The 20,079-nt window shown below is 39.4% G+C and overlaps 1 pseudogene; it reads left to right on the plus strand.

Annotated features, from left to right (window-relative positions):
* LOC144299439 (sodium/glucose cotransporter 1-like) overlaps nt 1–20,079 on the plus strand; it is an 88,790-nt pseudogene that overhangs the window by 62,248 nt on the left and 6,463 nt on the right.

The raw sequence follows: 20,079 nt of genomic DNA on the forward strand, positions 1-20,079 counted from the left end.
TCTCTCGGTGTCTGTTATGAATAAATAAATAAATCTTTAAAAAAAATTGAAGGGCCATGATTAAAAGCATAGAAGTAGTGGGGCTCCTGGGTGGCTCAGTTGGTTAATCATCTGACTCTTGATTTCAGCTCAGGTCACAATCTCAGGGTGGTGAGATGGAGCCTCTTGTCAGGCTCCATGCTCGGTGTGGAGTCTGCTTGAGATTTTCTCCCTCTCCCTCTCTCTCTGCCCCTCCCCTTCCCCTCTCTCACATAAATAAATAAATAAATCTTTAAAATAAACCCACAGAAGTAGAATATAAAACTACTAACTGGTAAAGAAAATGACTAAAGAAAAATTGTTAATTAAAAGAGGCAAACAAACTGATGGAAAATTGTTGACTTTGGCCCCCTGCCATTTTGAAACAATAATCCTCTCCTTGCCCCACTTTGTAATATATGACAACATACAAAAATGCTTAGGGCTTTCTACATGGGATTTCTACGTGGCTTTTATGATCACCCTTCCCTCAGAATGAGAGTCCAATTTCTGCCCTTGCCATCATCGTTCATCCCCTCCCTTGAGAGACTGTCTCTTCTGTGCATAGGGCTAACCAAAGGCCAGGAAATGCAGCGTGGCTGCCCACCCCCACCTGCTCTGCAGGAGCCCATGTACACTGAGAGGTTAGCAACTGGGTGACAGTTGCTAATCTCTCGAGAAGCAGGACCTGTTGCTTGAGGAGGACAGCTTTGGAATTCCTCCTCTTATTATTAAAATGATGCATTTGGAAAAGAAAGAAAACCTAAAGAGGAAAATGATCGTCCTGCCTGTTAATTTTATCATGCCAGCATGAATCACTATTACCATGTTGGTTTATTCCTGTGCACTTTTTTCTTGGTGTAGACTCACAGTATATATGCTGCTATTGTATCCTGTATGCCTCTTAGTTACCATCACACTGTGAGCATTTTCCCCATTATCTAAATGTTCTTCAGAAACATACTTTTAGTACATACATAAAACTGCATTGTTGTGATGCACTAGACCATAGCTTTGTTTGTTTTCTTAAATGCTTCTCCACCTGCCAGCTGTACTGCTCTGTTCGGCCTGAGTGCACACCGCTTCTTACGGCAGGAGCACCATGAAACGGGTTGTGAAACATCTCCTAGGAGATTTTGCATTTGAAAGTTCTCTACTATTTCATTTCAATTTAGATGAATGAAATTGGCCCCTGTTCTGAAAACTCTTTTGGTGCCAGGAACCCACCTTTGCTTTAATTGATGTCACAAGGGCCCTCTTCTTTCTGCCTGGCAGGGGCAGTCTGTGGCCTCCAGGCGGGAGGCTTGTCCTTGCCAGGGGACAGCTTGTAAGCACTGTGCCTCCATAATTGGCGTGCAGTGCTAACAATGAGGCCAAGGTCACACACACCATTCCTGTCCCCTCAGGCAACTGTGCGCCGAGCAAAACATGCTCATTGGTCACATGCACTTCCTCTGGCCCTGGATGCCCTGGAGATGCCTGGATGATTGGGGCGAGCAGCTCAGCAGAAAACCCACCAGAGGGCACATCCTGCTGCCACAACAGGGTCACAATTGTCCTGTCTGCTGTGCTGAGACGACCCAGGCTGGATAGACTCCAATAGAGCCATCACCCCCACCTCACCCATCTGTGTTTCCTCGGCAGATTTTTGTCCAGCGATGCCTGGCGGGGAAGAACATGTCTCACGTGAAAGGCGGCTGTGTCCTCTGCAGGTACCTGAAGCTGCTGCCCATGTTCAGCATAGTGATGCCGGGAATGATCAGCCAAGTCTTTTTCCCCGGTAAACCCTTAATGCTGATGTGTTCACACGGATCGCCTTCTCTTTTCTTAGAGACCTGGAGAGTACTGGGGGGTGTTGAGATGTCCCAGATTGCTTTCTAGGGAGCTAAGGGGTTCAGATTAAGGGTGCAGTCAAACAAAAGTCTGGCAGGGACCATGGACATTGGTGGCAAGAGAGAAATCCCATGAGAAAAGCTCAGCTAGGGAAGAGCCAACCAGGGTTCTATACACCCAGAGCCCAGCCTCCACCAGGGCTTGGACACATGATCCACGGGAAGGCTTATTTGCTCCCCTTGAGTTGTGGACATAATCATGGCACACATGCCTGTGTGCCAGGTGCTGTGCTGGAGACCTGACAGCTGTTGTCCCTGCTCACTCAGACCTGTAGCCCTCGTGAACAGAAGAGGATTGTCAGAGGGGAAGCTTGATGTAAACCCCCAAAGTGGGTCTGACTCAGGCCCATGCTCTTTCCATTAAATGCTATTAGAAATCTCTGTTTCCGCCAGGACACCTGCACCCCGATGTTTCTAGCAGCAATGTCCACAGTAGCCAAACTGTGGAAGGAGCCTCGGTGTCCATCGAAAGATGATGGATAAAGAAGATGTGGTTTATGTATACAATGGAATATTACTCAGCCATTAGAAATGACAAATACCCACCATTTGCTTCAACGTGGATGGACCTGGAGGGTATTATGCTGAGTGAAATAAGTCAATTGGAGAAGGACAAACATTATATGGTCTCATTCATTTGGGGAATATAAATAATAGTGAAAGGGAATAAAAGGGAAGGGAGAAGAAATGGGTAGGAAATATCAGAAAGGGAGACAGAACATGAAGACTCCTAACTCTGGGAAATGAACTAGGGGTGGTGGAAGGGGAGGAGGGCAGGGTTGGGGGTGAATGGGTGACAGGCACTGAGGGGGGCACTTGACAGGATGAGCACTGGGTGTTATTCTGTATGTTGGCAAATAGAACACCAATAAAAAATAAATTTATTATTAAAAAAAAAAGAAATCTCTGTTTCCCTTAATGAGCTATCATAGATAGCTCTGTGGACATATCTCATTCCTATTTCAACCTAGTTTTACTAGCTGTGCTGTCTCTCAGGGTACCAGGTTTGTTTATTCATAGAACCTACATGGAAAAAAAAAAAAAAAAGAACCTACATGGAGCACTTTTTCTCCTAGGTGCAGCCACTGGAACAAAGCAGGTGGCTTCCACGGGAGTCTTCTGCTGCTGAACTTTGACAAGGCCAAGCAGAATCTAAAACACTTTTTATTGCTAAGTGACAAGTGTAGGAGATATCTCTAAGCCTTATTCACCTTTCAGTCTGCCCCAAGACGTGCCTCTTTAAAAAAAAAAGATTTTATTTATTTATTCATTCATAAGAAACACACACACAGAGAGAGAGAGAGAGAGAGGCAGAGACACAGGCAGAGGGAGAAGCAGGCTCCATGCAGGGAGCCCGACGTGGGACTTGATCCTGGGACTCCAGGATCACGCCCTGGGCTGAAGGTGACACCAAACCACTGAGCCACCCAGGCTGCCCCAACATGCCTCTTTTTTTAATCCTAATTCCCCTCCAGCTTTAACAGAGAGAAAGGCTTTGCTTCAGCGTTCCCAGATTTGGTCTTTGGCTGCAGGTGGCGTTTGGGGGTCTCATAGGCGATGCCTCCTCATAGGTTAGGAAATATGTCACTGTGCTCTCTAGGACCCCAGAGTGCCCTGGGCTTTGCAGACTTGCCTCTCCGCCCCATCCCACTCCACAGCATGATCACCTTGCTCACTGAGGAAGAAGACGCAGCAGAATCACATATATCTTGGACTCTAGAGAGGAAGCAGCTAAGGGAGAGGAAGAAAGAGTACAGAATGGCCTCTCCCTCCAGCTAGAGCAGCTTCAAGAACCCAGACTTTCTCCAGCATTCTGACCAAGGGGTAAATAGATTTGATGGAGCATACTAGTAAAGAGCCCTTGGGGTTAGAAGAACCTTGAACCACTTGTCTCTAGCTCTCAGAAGTGGCCAGACTCACATATCCATTTGCACATGCCAGGTGCATAAAGCCAGGAAGCCATTTATCATAGAAGCTTGGCACCTCTCCGTGTTCCTGGAAGAGTATGCCTTTCCAGTAACCCAAATGCTCTTGGCCCTGGATTCTGGGTCTCTCCTCTGGCCAGAGCTAGGGGCCAGACACTGCCAACTACTAAGGTGTGATTCTCAAAATCTGGTCTTCCATGTATACCACTGTATTATTTGGGGTTCTTGATGGAACATGAAGAACATGAACCTTTTTAGCTCCTCTTCCTTTGGAGTTAGTGTTACCCTCAAGCCATCTGGTAGCAAAGTGGTTGCCAGCAGCACCAGGCCTCTAGCCCACCAGCTCAACAACTCCCACAAAATGTTTCCTTCCCCAATAGTTCCAGTAAAAATCCCAGATGTGTCTTAGTGAACTCAGTTGAGTGATAGGGACCAGTCATTGTGGCCAAGGAGAAGGAATTTCCAGAACAGCCAGGCCTGGCTCCTGGGTCCTTCCTATACTACCCTGAGTGTCATGGAGGTTCTGTTACCCAAAGCAGGAGGCAAGGAGAGTGGGAAGATATAAATGGATGCAGCTGCCCCCCAAGTTTTTAGTCTCAAGATGTTTGGTAACCAGTGCTTAAGCTAGAGAGCTGTCCCCAATCAAATAGCTTGCTTTGCCGATAAACTGGGGCAATATCCTGCTTCTTTGTCATCTAAGTTGATTTGTTGTTTTGGTTTTTTTTCCTCAGATGGTAGCTACTGAAGGACATATCACATTCATTCCCTTTACATCCCTTTGTCCAGAATTTCTTCCCAAATGCTCTGAAATAACACCCCCATGAGGGCTAAAGCAAGTAAGGTTATGAACTGCTCATACATTAGTATGTGGGGATGAATAATCTGTCTGCTTTCCTGACACCTAGTGGCGGTCCCTGGAAGGCTTGTCTAGGTCACACTGATGTGCTTGGAGGTCAAGCAGTAAATGGTAGAAACACTGATTCATCTGTCTCCTAGGTGCCTAATTCCCAGCCCCAAGCTCCTGAGGAGTGTGTAGGATCATGAATTAGAACAGTCACCAGTAGATCAAGAATCTGACATCCACACAGTGTTACCTAATTTGCTCCCCTTTCCCTCAACTCAGATTTTAGAACTCTGAGGCGGACACATTGGTGTGACTGTTATCTCTCTTACAGATAAAGTGGCATGTGTTGTACCTTCAATATGTAAGAACTATTGTGGCATCAGAACTGGCTGCAGCTCCATCGCCCACCCAGTGCTGATGTAGAGCTGCTGCCCAGAAGTAAGAGGTAAACCTGCCATAGAAACCCCACGATCTGTGACCCCATTGGAGGCTGTGCCTTCAGTCTTTAAGTGGATGGTTAGTAGCAAAGATAAGGTGGCTTATCTACCAGGCAGCCCATCTTTCTGAGTAGAAATGTTGGCAGTGAAGTGGGGGGTATATTAGTGAGATAGAGGGAGCCTTGCTTGCCCCGAGGGAAGGAGCCAGGCCTCCTCTCTCTTCATTTCTCACACACTCTTCATTTCATTTCTCCTCTTCATTTCTCACACAGTTATACAAAGTACACACCCTCTCAGAGGCACAGCCTGTGCCCATGATTTGCATTGTTCGCTTCCATGGCTTAGCTGGTGCCTTTGCTCATTCATTCCACAGGAGGGCTCCACTCTATGCCAGCATCGCCCTAAGCCATGAGAGTGCGGAAATGAGCAAAACCCAGTCCTGCTCTCAAAGAGCTCATGTCCAGTGCAGGGCCAGGGAGGTGGGCAGTTCACCAAGAGGGAGATGGCTTTCGCCTCAGCCATTTCCCCAAATCCCTGAAAAAGGGCCAAAAAAATAGTACCATTTTTTAATGGTACTATATTAGCTCAAGATCAATGGGAGCTTTGGAGATCAAAGTTGAGACAATTCCATAAAATCCAAGAGCGATGGAATCTGACCAAGGGAAATCCTGACCATTCCCACAGTTCAGGAAGGAAGTTGTCCAGGTTCTGCAGCTGAGTCTGACCTAGAGCACCCAGGGCTTCAAATGAGGGTAGGCTGCAGGGCACCTGAAGGGAAGTAGATGCAAGGATACTAGCCTTTGCCTGGCCAACTAGTGTACTGAATACAGTAGGAGTCTTGCTGAGGTGGGCCTCCAGCTCAGGCTCCGGTTACCTTCAGGCTCTCCCATCAATACATAGAAATGTCTCTGTGGAACAAAGTCCCTGCAGTAAGGCAGTCTTTCAGGTGAAAATACTAGACTGTTATGTTTATAGTTCACACTTCAGGAGTGCTTGCTCTCTGTTAGGCATTATGTTAACCCATCTGCTTAATTTAACTTAATAACAGTCCTGTGTGGTAGGTACTTTTATGCCCACTTGACAGACGAGGACACTGAGGCACAAGGAATCACATCCCTCGCCTCCATTCCAAACCTTCTCTGAGCTTCTGACTTCTTATCTGTACAAGTGGGACAGCAGTGGTGTCCATCTCACAGGGCTGTAGGAGGATCCTATAGGCTAACGATGCCCAAGGAAATAGACTGGTACAAATTAACTCAAGAGATGTTAGCTCTCTGGGGTGCCTGGGTGGCTCAGCGGTTTGGTGCCTGCCTTTGGCCCAGAGCGTGATCCTGGAGTCCCAGGATCAGGTCCTACGTCGGGCTCCCTGCATGGAGCCTGCTTCTCCCTCTGCCTTTGTCTCTGCCTCTGTCTGTGTCTCTCATGAATAAATAAATAAAATATTAAGAAAAAAAAGATGTTAGCTCTCCTATGACATAAAGATACAGGAAGAAACTAGTAAGTCTCATCACAAAGGAAGACAAATGTAATGCTTTAACCTATCTTAGAATGCCACTCCAAATAAAATTTGAATGTTTTGTAGGAGAAAATGTGGTATGCAGAAAAGTGCCTTGGGAGGCCTAAGGCATCTCCTGGCATGGCCAGAGAGCTGGCAGTCCTGGAAATATCCCTTCTCTTCCAGGCATACGAGGCTTGATGCTGTCCGCACTATGGGCCTCTCTCATGTCCTCCCTGACTTCTATTTTCAACTGTGCCAGTGCCCTGTTCACAATGGACATCTATAACCAGATTCGGCCTATGGCCACTGAAAGGATCTCATGGTAACAGGAAGGTGAAAGACTCTTCTAACCATTCTAGTTACTGCTGTCAAAGAAAACAATGCCCACCAGAAGTGATTATATGAAACATTTAGGTTATCATACTGTATATAGATAATTCTATATACAGTATAGTTTAAATACAGTTTAGTTTTAAATATAGTTTAAATACAGTATAGTTGTACCTTTTTGCTGCAGTTTTGTGATGAAGATGTATTGTTTTTATAACCACAAAGAAACATGTTTTCATTTGGGAAAAAAAAAAAAGTTATAATCACAATGACTAAAAAAAAATCTAGCATAGTTTAATGTATCCCCCAAAATAGTCCTTGCATGGAAATTTACATAATTATTTCATTGTCTCATTTAGTCCTCGTGACAACTGTAAAGGTAAGTTTTACTGTTCTTTTTCTCATTTGTACCAATGTGGGGGAAGTGGCTCAGAAAAGGAAATCCACCTGAGATCTCATAATATAAGTAAAAGAATGTGTCCATGTCAGGGCCATGCTGTTAACCATGATACCACATGGCACCATGATAAGCACAGGGTAGGGAATGCATAGGTATAAAACATGGTTCTCATCTTTATTCCATGGGATTTTACATTGGCTGCCCACAAACCACACATGTTTAACTTCACCTACATTATGTCTAACATATTTCTTTTATCTCACATCAGGTTGCATGTTGTTCATTTATTTTATCTTTAGCCCCTGCACTTGATTTTTCTTTTAAATGTGATTAGCATTCCATAGTTGTTTTTTTTTAGGATTTTATTTATTTATTCATGAGAGACACAGAGAGAGAGGCAGAGACACAGGCAGAGGGAGAAGCAGGCTCCATGCAGGGAGCCCGATGTGAGACTTAATCCCAGGACCCCAGGACCATGCCCTGAGTGAAAGCAGATGTTCAGCCGCCAAGCCACCCAGGCGTCCTGCATTCCATAGTTTAAAACCAGTTTTAAAAAATAAAATAAAAATAAAAAAATAAAATAAAAATAAAACCAGTTTTCTGAGAAATTTTAAGCAATAGATACTAGTTTTATTTAAATTGTTATGACATAGAAAAAAAGGAAGGCTTAAATTCATTTTATGGAACTCAAGAAATTTATGTACCCAAACCTAATAAATATAGCATAAAAAATTTAGAACTAAAGACTAATCTTACTTTTAAATACCAATGCAAAAATTGTAAATAAAATATTAGACACAGATCCAACAATATATTAGAAGAATGTTAAAAGAATGATATCTCATTACCAACTGGGACTTTTTTCCAGAAATACAAGATGGTTCAATATTAGGAAATCTAGAATTATAATGCCCCATATTATTAGATCAGAAGAGTAAAAATATGTGTATCTGTTCTCTAAATGATGAAAGTATTTGGTAAATTTCAATGTGATAAAACATGTCTATTTTACCCTAAAAGACAACATTATACCTAGTGAAGGAACTAGAATGGAAGAGGCAAGAATGTCCTCACTTACCACTATGTTTATACTAATAATATATATAAGAAGACCAACAGGTGAAGTTAGTTATCTAGGACTTTAAAATAACCATGATTAACATAAACAAGAAAATACAAATATGTACAAAACAGATGAAAACCTTGAGAATTTCACCAGAAAATTAGAATTCATATAAGTTAAAAAGGCTTTTCTAGAATTGAAAAATAAATATCTGAAATTAATAACTCAATGGATGGGCTAACAACTGATTGGATATAGCAGGTGACATGATTAATGGATTGGCACTGGATCGAGTGACAATAGCAAAACTGAAACACACACACAAAAAGAAGATATACGTGGTGTGCAATCAGAAGAATAATATATATGTCATTGGAATCACAGAAAGAGAAGAACAATTTGGGTAGAAGCAATTTTGAAAAGATAATGGCCAAGAATTTTCCAAGACTGAAGGATAGTTGGCCAGAGATTCAAGAAGTTCCACAAATTATAAGTAGGATAAATACAAAGGAAACTACTGGACTACATTGTAGCGAAACTGATAAAAATTGAAGATAAAGAGAAAATCTGTAGAGCAGCCAGAGGAAAATAAATCACATTACTCTCAAGAGAGCATCAAAGAAACTGATAGAATTTCCAACAGAAACTGTAAAACCCAGAAGACAATGGATTGACATCTTCAAGTGCTAGGGGGAGAAAACCCTGCCAACCTAGAATCCAATACTCATCAAAAATATTCTCCAAAATGAAAGTGAAGTAATATATTTTCAGGTAAACACAAGTTGAGAGAATTTGTTACATTAGATTTTCAGCATAAGAAACACCAGAGGAAGTTCTTCCAGCTAAAGGAAAATAACCCAGATAAAAGAACTGAACTTCAAAGAAGAATGAGGAGCACCAGAAAGAGTAAATATGTGGGGAAATACAAATGTAGATTAGCTGTTGAAAACATTAATAAGAAAAAAACTCTCTGGGATTTATAACATATGGAAGCAAAGCATAGCAACAAGAATAGCAGAGAAAATGAGCAGAGGCTAAATGGAGCTTAAATATTTGCAGGTTCTAGAGTTATTTGAGATATGGTAAAAGATAAAACTTGTACCAGACTATGACATATCAAGGGTGAGTGCAATCTGATCTCTAGACTAAGCAGTAAAAGAATAGTTCAAAAAAAAAAAAAAAAGAATAGTTCAATAATGTTTAACTGACAACTTGCTTAAAGGAAATATGGAATAACTCCAGTTCTGTTGAGATATAATTGACATATACTGGATTAAGTTTAAAGTGTATAACATAATACTTTGGTATATGCATATATTGTGAAGTGATCACCACAATACGTTTAGTTAATATGCATCACCACACATAGTTACAAATTTTTTTCTGGTGATGAAAATTTTTTAAACGTCTTAGCAAGTTTCAAATATACAATAGTGTTGTTAACTATAATCACCATGCTGTACATGACATCCTCAGAAGTTATTTTCCTTATAACCGGAAGCTTTATCGTTTAACCTCCTTTGTCCAGCTCTTCCATACGTGCTTCACCTCTGGCAGCCTCCAATCTGCTGTCCATTTCTAGGAGTTTGTGATTTTAGATTCCACACGTAAGTGAAATCATATGGTATTTGTCTTCCTCTGTCTGATTTCACTTAGCATAATGCCCTCAGGGTCCCTGTATGTTGTCACAAATGGCAGAATTTATTTCTTTTTGGGGGATGAATAATATTCCACTGTATATATGTACCAGCTTCTTTATCCAAACATCTGTCAGTGGACACTTAAGATTGTTTCCATGGCTTGGCTATTGTAAGTAATGGTGCAATGAACCTGGGTGCACAGATATACTTTCCTAACAGTAATTTTTTTCCTTTACGTATATACCCATATGTGGTATTACTATATTATGCTAATTCTATTTTTAATTTTTTGAGGAACTTCCATACTGTTTTTGCATAATGGCTGCAAAAATTTACATTCCCACCAACAGTATACAAGGGATCCCATTCCTCTACATCCTCATAATACTTAATATTTGTTATCTCTTGGCTTTTTGGTAATAGCTATCCTTAACAAGTATCAGATGATAGCCCACTGTGGTTTTAATGTGCATTTTCCTGACTATTAGTGACGTTGAGCACTGTTTCGTATATCTATGGGCCATTTGAGTAACTTCTTTGGAAAAATGTCTATTCAGGTCTTTTGCCTAGTTTTTAATTGGATTATTTGGCATTTTGTTTTGTTTTGCTTTTAAGTTGTATATGAATTCCTTATATATTTTGGATATTATCCCCTTATCAGACTTGTGGTTTGCAAATATTTTCCCCCATTCTGTGGTTGCCTTTTCATTTTGTTGTTCTTTTGTTGCACAGAGCTTTTTAGCTTGACATAGTCCCTCTTGTTTATTTTTGCTTTTGTTGCTTGAGATTTTGGAGTCATGTCCAAAAAACCATTGCCAAGACCCATGTCAAGGAGCTTATTCCCTATGCTTTATTCTAAGAGTTTTAAAGTTTCAGGACTTGTTTTAAGTCTTTAACCCATTTTGAGTCTTTAAGTTTTGTGAGTGGTATAACAGAGGAGTCTAGTTTCATTCTTTTGCATGTGAATATCCTATTTTCCCACAACTGTTTTTTGAAGAGATTGTCTTTTCTTTATTGAGAATTGTTGACTCCTTTGTCTGATATTAGTTGATCATATATGCATAGTTTATTTCTGGGCTTTCAATTCTGTTCTATTATTTTATGCACTTGCTTTTTTTTATTTTTTTTTTATTTTATTTTATTTTTTTTTATATGCACTTGCTTTTATGCCAGTGCCTACTGTTTTAATTACTATAGCTTTGCGATACAGTTTGAAATCAAGAAGTGTGATACCCTGCTGGGGATTTAACCCAAAGATACAGATGCAATGAAACGCCTGGACACCTGCACCCCGATGTTTATAGCAGCAATGTCTACAATAGCCAAACTGTGGAAGGAGCCTTGGTGTCCATCGAAAGATGAATGGATAAAGAAGCTGTGGTCTATGTATACAATGGAATATTCCTCAGCCATTAGAAACGACAAATACCACCATTTGCTTCGACGTGGATGGAACTGGAAGGTATTATGCTGAGTGAAATAAGTCAATCGGAGAAGGACAAACATATGGTCTCATTCATTTGGGGAATATAAATAATAGTGAAAGGGAATAGAAGGGGAAAGGAGAAAAAAATAAGTGGGAAATATCAGAGAGGGAGACAGAACATGAGAGACTCCTAACTCTGGGAAATGAACTAGGGGTGTTAGAAAGGAAGGTGGGCAGGGGTTGGGGGTGACTGGGTGATGGGCACTGAGTGGGGCACTTGATGGGATGAGCACTGGGTGTTATTCTATATGTTGGCAAATTGAACACCAATAAAAAATAAATACATTTTTTTTTAAAAAAGTGTGATACCTCCAGCTTTGTTCTTCTTTCTCAGAATTGCTTTGGCTATTCAGGATCTTTTATCATTCCAAACAAATTTGAGGATTATTTTCTCTATGTCTATAAAAAATGCTATTGGGATTTTTTTTGTTTTGTTTTGTTTTTGCTATTGGGATCTTGATAAGGAGTGCATTGAATCTATAGATGGCTTTGGGTAGTATGGACATTTTAACAATATTAATTTGTCTAGTCCATGAACACAAAATATCTTTCTGTTTATTTGTGTCTTCTTCAATTTCTCTCATCAATGTCTTACAGTTTTCAGTGTAGAAATCTTTCACCTCCTTTCTTAAATTTATTCCTGAGTATTTTGTTGGTTTTGATGCTATTGTAATTGAGATTATTTCCTTTATTTCTTTTTCAGGTAACTCATACTTAGGGTATAGAAACACCAGTGATTTTGTATGCTACTGTATGTTGATTTTATATCCTGAAATTTCATTGAAGAGAAACATCTTTAAAATAAGACTGAGGGGGATGCCTGGGTGACTCAGTGGTTGAGCATCTGCCTTTGGCTCGGGGTGTGATCCTGGAGTTCTGGGATCAAGTCCCACATCAGGATCCCTGCATGGAGCCTGCTTCTCCTTCTGCCTGTGTCTCCACCTCTCTCTGCGTGTCTCTCATGAATAAATAAATAAAATCTTAAATAAATAAATAAATAAATAAATAATAAATAAGACTGAGGAAAGCTTAAAGAAAATGTGGTAAAATGCATATCATAGCAATTGAAACATAGATGCAGAAATTTTTAACAAAATATTAGCAGGTCCAGCAACATAGAAAAAGAAAAATACACCTTGACTATCTGTGGTTTATTCCAGGAATGCAATAGTTGGTTTTTTTTATTCAAAAATCAATCAATGTACTTGACCACAAACTGAAAACATGAGAAAATCATATACTCATCACAATAGATGAATTTATAATTTAGAATGTTTAATACCTCTTTTATTTAAAAAAAATTCTTAGAATATTTAAAAGAATTCCTTTACACTGGTTCTTTTTTTTTTTTTTTTAAGATTTTATTTATTGGGGAATCCCTGGGTGGCTTAGAGGTTTAGTGCCCGCCTTCAGGCCAGGGCGTGATTCTGGAGACCCAGGATCGAGTCCCACATCAGGCTCCCTGCATGGAGCCTGCTTCTTCCTCTGCCTGTGTCTCTGCCTCTCTCTCTCTCTCTCTCCGTGTGTGTGTGTCTCTCATGAATAAATAAATAAAATCTTAAAAATAATAAAAATAATAAAAATAAAAGATTCTATTTATTTATTCATGAGAGACACACACAGAGAAAGAAAGGCAGAGACACAAGCAAAGGGAGGAGCAGGGTCCATGCAGGGAGCCCAACGTGGCCTGAAGGATCCCCCTCTCCCCCTCTGGCCTGAAGGTGACGCTAAACCGCGGAGCCACCAGGGCTGCCCTACACTGGCTCTTATATATTGAAAAACCTATAGCGCATATTATACCTAATGTTTACATCTGAAAAACTTTTTCTCTGAGTTTAGGAACTAGACACATATGTCCACTATAACCACTTTTATTCAGCATTGTGCTGGAGGTGCTATGCTACACAAAAGGTAAGAAAAGGAGACAAATGGCCTGAGGATAGAAATAAAATTATCATAAAATACTTTATAGACAAACTGTTAAGAGTTAAAAGTGAATTTAAGACTCATATCAAGACTGATATGTCAATTATATCTCAATAAAACTGGAGTTATTCCATATTTTCTTTTAAACAAGTTGTCAGTTAAACATTCTTGAGCTATTTTTTTACTGCTTAGTCTAGAGATCAGATTACTCTCACCCTTGATATATCATAGTCTAGTACAAGTTTTATCTTTTACCATATCCCAGATAACTCTAGAACCTGCAAATATTTAAGCTCCATTTAGCCTCTGCTATTCTTGTTGCTATGCTTTGCTTCCATATGTTATAAATCCCAGAGAGTTTTTTTTCTTATTAATGTTTTCAAAAGCTAATCTACATTCGTATTTCCCACATATTTACTCTTTCTGGTGCTCTTCACCAAAAAAGAAAAGCCAAAGCAATTCTTCAAGATGAGCCAAGCTGGAGAATTTAAGTTAAGAGATGCCAATATCTACTGTAAAGTGACACTAATTAGACAGCATGGTTTTTTGGCACAAATATAGGCAAATCAATGAAACAAAATACAGAATACAGAAGGCCCACAGGTATACAGTCACATTATTTATGGCAAAGATTTCAGTGTAATACAGTAGGAAAAGTGAGAAGGGTTTTCAATAAATGGTCCTGGGTGATTTGGCTATTTATGGAAAGAAGAATGTTGATTCTTACCTCACAAAATCTGTTTCTGTTGTATATCAGATTGTGAAAGATAAAACAATAAAGCTTTTTAAAAAGAGATGTATTTATTTATTTATTTATTTAAGAAAGAGAGAACACATGTGAGTGGAGGAGGGGTAGAGAAAAAAAAAATCTCAGGCAGACTCCCTGCCAAACAGGGAGCCAGATGCAGGGCTCAATCCCATGACCCTGAGATCATAACCTGAGCCAAAATCAAGAGTCAGCCACTTAACCTACTGAACCACCCAGGTCTCCCAAACAATAAAGCTTTTATAAGAAAAAAATGGGGGGCACCTGAGTGGTTCAGTAGGTTAAGCATCTGCCTTCAGCTCAGGTCATGATCCCGGAGTCCTGAGATCAAGCCCCATATTGGGCTCCCTGCTCAACGGGAAGCCTCCTTCTCCCTCTTTCTCTGACTCTGTCTACCACTTCCCCTGATTATGTGTGCTCTGTCAAATAAATAATTAAAAAATAATAATAATAAGTGGTCAGGATGACACTGGATTGCCAATCACATGTCATTTGTATCAACTGTACCTTTCCTTACAAATCAAAACCACAATGAGATACCACCTCACAGCAGTGAGAATGGTGAAAATTAACAAGACAGGAAACAACAAATGTTGGAGAGGATGTGGAGAAAAGGGAACCCTCTTGCACTGTTGGTGGGAATGTGAACTGGTGCAGCCACTCTGGAAAACTGTGTGGAGGTTCCTCAAAGAGTTAAAGATAGATCTTCCCTGTGACGCAGCAATTGCACTGCTGGGGATTAACCCCAAAGATACAGATGCAATGAAACTCTGGAACATCTGCACTCCGATGTTTCTAGCAGCAATGTCCACAATAGCCAAACTGTGGAAGGAGCCTTGGTGTCCATCGAAAGATGAATGGATAAAGAAGCTGTGGGGGATCCCTGGGTGGCGCAGCGGTTTGGCGCCTGCCTTTGGCCCAGGGCGCGATCCTGGAGACCCGGGATCGAATCCCACATCGGGCTCCCGGTGCACATGGAGCCTGCTTCTCCCTCTGCCTATGTCTCTGCCTCTCTTTCTCTCTCTCTTTCTGTGTGGCTATCATAAAAAATAAAAAATAAAAAATAAATTTAAAAAAAAATAAAAATAAAGAAGCTGTGGTCTATGTATACAATGGAATATTCCTTGGCCATTAGAAATGACAAATACCCACCATTTGCTTCAACGTGGATGGACCTGGAAGGTATTATGCTGAATGAAGTAAGTCAGTCAGAGAAGGACAAACATTATATGGTTTCATTCATATGGGTAGGATAAACACTAGTGAAAGGGATTATAAGGTAATGGAGGGAAAATGAGTGGTAAATATCAGAGAGGGAGACAGAACATGAGAGACTCCTAACTCTGGGAAACAAACAAAGGGTGGTGGAAGGGGAGGTGGGCGGGGGGTTGGGGTGACTGGGAGACGGGCACTGACGGGGGTATTGAGGGGGGCACTTGATGGGATGAGCACTGGATGATATGCTATATGTTGGCAAATCGAACTTCAATACAAAAATATACAAAAAAAGAAAGAAAAAAACCCTGGGGACACCTGGCTGGCTCAGCGGTTTAGCACCTGCCTTCCGCCCAGGGCATGATCCTGGAGTCCTGGGATCAAGTCCCACATCGGGATCCCTGCATGGATCCTGCTTCTCCCTCTGCCTGTGTCTCTGCCTCTCTCTGTGTCTCTCATGAATAAATAAATAAAATCTTAAAAAAAAAAAAAAACCTGTACCTTTTTTAACATGGTTTAAATAAATTTTTACATCATCTAGAATTGTGGGCACACATCAGAATACAAACTCCAACATCTGATTTATGACTTTTGACTTGTATATTCTGTAATGTCAATACCGTTCAGGATTTTGCCATCATCCATGCATCTTTTGGCATGCTCTTGGGAGAAGCCATCTTGCCAGATTGGATATCTGGTAATCAGACTTGTCAAGCTAAATCACCCCATTAGTGTATTTCAGTCCTGATCTTGGTGCAGGTTATTTGCCTAGCTTGTTTTTGCTGGTATACTTAATGAGCAGGATGTCCAGAAGCATCTTCACTATGATGGCTCTGTTCATCTCCCATACTTTCATTATCCTTTCAATATCTGCAATAATGATCCATCTCTAATTCTTGATATCAATAATTAGTGTGTGGAGGGTTATCTTTATTTGATCAAACTTGCCTAGGGGGTTGTCAATTTTAATAATCTTTCCAAAGAACCAACTTTTTGAATTGTTATTCTTTTGATTTTTGTCTGTTTTCCTCCATTGATTTCTGTTTTTCTTTCTCATCTTTTCTTTTCCTTCTGAATTTACTCTACTTTTCTTTTTTTCCATCTTAAAGTGGAAATTCAGATCATTGCCTTAAAGCCTTATTTTTTATGATTACCTTTTAAAGTTATAAATTTCCCTCAAAGGCCTGCCTTAGCTGCATCCTAGAAATTTTGATATATTGTGTTTTCATTTTCATTCAGTTCAAAATATTTTCTAATTTGCTTATGATGTTTTTACTCTATTCATGGATTATTTAGAATTTTGCTGTTGGATTTCCAAGTTTTTGGTATTTTGCTTTTTTATTGTTGATTTCTAAGTTATTTACATTGTGATCTAAGAATACACTCTATATTACATTTTAATCTTTTGAAATTTGTTGACATTTCTTAATTTTTGTCTGGTATTTCTGTTATATATTGTATATATAGCTTTATATATATACACACACACATACACATACATACACTCAGTATATTCTATAATGAGCAAGGGGTATTAAACTCTTCAGTTATGATTGTGTAGTTGTCTATTTCTCCTTTGCTGCAATTGTTTCTGTATTTTTGCTTCATACATATTGAAATTCTCATATTAGGTGTTTGCACATTTATGCTTGTTATGGTTTACTGAGGAATTAATGCTTTCATCATTATGAAATGTACCTTTTTGTCTCTAATGATATTCTTTGTCTTGAGGCTCACTCTGTTATTAATATAGCCCATCCTGGATTTTTAATGCTTAGTGTTTGTAACATCTTTTACTTTTAACCTTTAAATATATTTAAAGTGAGTCCCATGTAGTTGGATCTTAATTTTTTTATCTAATCTGACAATCTCTGCCTTTTGAAAATTAAGTCCATCTGCATTTAATATTATCATTAATATGATTGGAAATAGTTTTTAATATTCCATTTTAATTTCTTTTGGTTTCTCTAGGCATTATAATCAGCATTATTAATCTATCTTAGTCTACTTAAAGCTAATACTGTATCATTTTATGTAAAATGTAAATATCTTAGAACAGTATATGTCATTTTTCCCCTTCCATTTTTTGTGTTATGGTTGCCATATATTTTATACATTGGTGCATAATACAGTGATAGCAATATAATTTTTGCTATAAGCAATTGCCTTTAAAATAAATTAAAATAAAAAATATACATATAGCATTTTATATTTACCCATGTTTTATCTTTTTGGTGCTCATCATTCCAACCTTTAGGATGGAGTTTTCAATATGTGTTATTTCCCTTCACTCTGAAGAATTTTCTTCAGCACGTCTTATAATGCAGGTCTGCTGGTGACTAATTCTCTCAGTTTTTGGTTATTGGAAGATGTTTTTATTTTGTTTTTATTTTTTGAAGGATTTTTTGCTGGATACAAAATTCTGGGTTGACAGTGTTTTTTCCCACCACTTTAAAGATGCTCTTTCATTCTCTTCTGTCTTCTTATTTCTTATAAGAAAAAAGTCAGCCATAGCTCATAGTGCTGCTCTTGGTATGTAATGTCTTTTTTCCTATGGCTTTCAAGATTTTCTCTTCATTTTTGGTTTTCACCAGTTTTGTTATAATGTGCTTAAGGGTATGTGTGCATGTGTTTATGTTTATTCTGATTTGGTTTTGTTGCGCTTCCAAATCTGTAAATTAATGGCTTTCACCAAATCAGGAGAAATTTTTTATCATTATTTCTTTGTATATTTTTCCACTCCATCTCTCCTCTTCTTGACTTTATTTACACACAGATTAGTCCTTTCTACATTGTCTCACAGATCATTGAGGTGTATTTGCTTTACATTTTTAAAATTTGGGAACACCTGAGAGGCTCAATTGGTTAAGTGTCCAACTCTTGGTTTCAGCTCAGGCCATGATCTCAGGATCATGGGCTTGAGCCCCATATCAGGCTCTGTGCTCAGAGTGGAGTTTGCTTGACATTCTCTCCCTCTGCCTTTCTCCCCAACTCATGTGCACACTCTCTCCCTCAAATAAATAAAATCTTAATAAAATAAAAGTTAGAGAACTCTATTAAAAATTTGTTTTCTCCCTGCTTCTCCCTCTGCCTGTGTCTCTGCCTCTCTCTCTCTCTGTGTGTGTGTGTCTCTTGTGAATAAATAAATAAAATCTTTAAAAAATAAATAAATAAAAATAAAAATTTGTTTTAAATTTTTCCCTGTGTTCTTCAGTTTAGATTTCTATCAGTCTGCCTTTGGGATTATTGGCCCTTATACCATTTCCAATTCATTAAAGCCAACCAGTGAATTTTTCATGTCTTATACTGAACTAGAATTTCAGTTCTTTTTTTTTTTTTTTAATTTTTTTATTTATTTATGATAGTCACAGAGAGAGAGAGAGAGGCAGAGACACAGGCAGAGGGAGAAGCAGGCTCCATGCACCGGGAGCCTGACGTGGGATTCGATCCCGGGTCTCCAGGATCGCGCCCTGGGCCAAAGGCAGGCGCCAAACCGCTGCGCCACCCAGGGATCCCTAGAATTTCAGTTCTAAAATTTTTATTTTGGTTCTTTTTTAAAGTTTTTATAGTTTCCAGTTTTCTGTCATGATTTCCCATCTATTCATTCACAACCTTCATTTCCTTTAAGTCCTTGAACATAGCTATAATAGCTGCTTTGAACTCCTTGTCTGGTGATCTTAATATCTGATACATTGTGGGATCCATTCCTATTGATTACTTTTTTTTTTCTTGACTGAAGGTCATATTTTCTTATTCCTGTGCCTAGTAAATTTTATTGTATACTGAATATTATGAATAATACATTGTAGAGATTCTGATCGTGGTCTCCTAAAGTATACAAGCATGCAGGTAAATTACCAGTTGATCACCTTAAACTCGTAGAGTCCTGGTTTTATACTTTATTAGGGTGGGTCAGTTTCTGTCTCACTTAGTTTTATGGCAAATTCTTAGTCTTGGGATTTAGTCTCTATTTCTAAGGCAGGCTCTTTAGAAGTTTCAGGGAAAAGCCTAAGTTAGGCCCTCTAATTCAATGAGATTCAAACTCCCAATTTCTATCTTTCCCACTGTAGGCAGCCACTGAAGTCTTTGCTCAACTTTTTCTGCTTTCCAGCAGGTGCTTGTTGGTAGATTATTTGGAGATTCTTCCACACATGAATAGTCCAGGGATCAGCCAAAGGCATAAGGGAAGTTTATACACAGATTGGATCTCCTTGCTCTGTGGCTCCCTCCTTTCTAGAATTTCTCCCCAACATTCTCAACCACTCTGAATCCCCAACCTCCATCTTCTGACACCTCAGCCTAGTAAGGGTGAGGCTCTCTGCTTAACTTCTAGCCACCCACACCATGCAGGCTAGGGAGAGCCCTCAGGAAAAAAGCTGGGTAATATAGATAGCACCCAGTATGGTTGTATCCTTTCAAGGATTAAATCCTCTCCTATTTTTGCCTACTTTTGGCTCCCTTCAGTGTTATTGCTTTGTATTTGACCCACAATTTATCATTGTTATCTGTGGGAGGGTTAGTCCCAGGCAAACTATCCTGTCATTGCTTGGGTGGGTATTCACATCTTGTATCTTCTTTGACTATCAAGGAATTAGTCCTTTGTAACTTAGAGTCATTCACTCTGAATAATAATGTTTAA

This window comes from Canis aureus, chromosome 27 (genome assembly GCF_053574225.1).
Source record: "Canis aureus isolate CA01 chromosome 27, VMU_Caureus_v.1.0, whole genome shotgun sequence".
Classification (NCBI taxonomy): domain Eukaryota; kingdom Metazoa; phylum Chordata; class Mammalia; order Carnivora; family Canidae; genus Canis; species Canis aureus.